Raw genomic sequence first — 1,508 nt, forward strand, 5'->3', positions numbered from 1 at the left:
CGTACATCCGAAAACTGTAATCACCTTTTCCGCGGGCTTTTCGTATTTCATTGTCTCGCTGTTCATTCGCAGTTATCCATTCATTCAACTACGTGTCGTTTATCCTGTTCACTGATCCATTTCAAATATTTACGATAGTCGTTAATTTGTCTGGTTTCACAATGGTGCAAGAAAGGTATGCCCTTGTTCATTTCTTTGAAAGAGACGAGGTCGAGATCATCGAGACGAAATATATATTAACCAGCGGTTCTCGAGATGAATGGAGAAAATTGGGACAGTGATGAAGAAGTCCAAGTTCCATGGCCACTCAACAAAGGAGGAAGGAAGCAGTCACAAACCAAATACGTGGCAAGAATTCTGAGATTTGGTGGTAAGTTGAAAACTTTTCAATTCAGTAAAAATAATAAGTTTTACCAGAAGTACATTAAATATAGATATATTTAATATAGATATATTTAATATAGATATATTTAATATAGATATATTTAATGTACTTCTGGTTTTACACCTTGAACTTTCGACTTTGTTTATGTAAAGTTAAATTTAATTATTATAATTTTTTTCTTCCATGATTGATAGTAATTTCTCATCAGTGCAGCCCTGGTATACTGAATGTTTCAATCTGCAATGCTGAGGTGAATGTCGTGATAGTACAGACTTAACCTTGACAATTTTTTAATATGGCTGTAAGCCTGTAAATAAGGGAAAGTAAGGTGAAATTTGTTTCTCGCTGAGGTGAATTTCTGAATCATCAGAACTGTAGGTATACCAAAGTAATTTAGTGATAACAATCTGCTGCTGAAATGTATGACTAACTGTACAGTTTAATTTAGCTTAATGTGGCACATATTTGTTTTTACACAGAAGACACACGTGAACTGACGCCATATTTGAAAGCCGCTCAGGATGGCAAGGATGTACCCCTTACTGGTGATTTGGAATATGGCAGAGGCAAGAGAAACAAACAGCCAAAGTCTTGGTCATCAGACAGTGAGAGCAAGGATGAAAGTGACGAGGAGACTCTATCTGACAGACAGCAGGTACTTTTATTTCAGTGGTGTTGTCGCGATATAACCGAAATTGTCAAATGGGGGTCGCAGCTTGCTGCGGGGTTGTTCTTCCAACGCAAGATAGACGGCTCCGGACAACAGCGTGAAGGTAGGCTAGGATTTATTTAACATAAATCACGCACTACCGCGAACATAAACAATACAACAACAATCAACAACAAAAAAAAGAGGCAAGCGTGCCTAAAACGCAAGTGAAGCAATCTTAAACAAAAACTAGGACATGGACATGGAAACGTACTTTTGTCAAAACGAGACCTGAACCGGAGTGACATAATGACAATGCAGGCAGGACGAGTGATGAACAAGGTATGCTTAAATAACAGTGACATGATTGGTGACAGGTGTGTGTGAGTCAAAACGTGAAACAGGTGCGTGACGTGACAGGTGAAAACTAATGGTTGCTATGGTGACAAAACAAAACAAAAGTGCACAAAAAGT

General features: G+C 38.1%; 1 long non-coding RNA gene across 1 annotated transcript; it reads left to right on the plus strand.

Annotated features, from left to right (window-relative positions):
- Window positions 1-270: 270 nt before the first annotated feature.
- On the plus strand, window positions 271-1,040 carry LOC133576270 (uncharacterized). Its single transcript, XR_009811611.1, has 2 exons — window positions 271-370; window positions 865-1,040. It is a non-coding gene; the product is annotated as an uncharacterized lncRNA (long non-coding RNA).
- Window positions 1,041-1,508: the final 468 nt, after the last annotated feature.

Source organism: Nerophis lumbriciformis, linkage group LG34 (assembly GCF_033978685.3).
Source record: "Nerophis lumbriciformis linkage group LG34, RoL_Nlum_v2.1, whole genome shotgun sequence".
Classification (NCBI taxonomy): Eukaryota; Metazoa; Chordata; class Actinopteri; order Syngnathiformes; family Syngnathidae; genus Nerophis; species Nerophis lumbriciformis.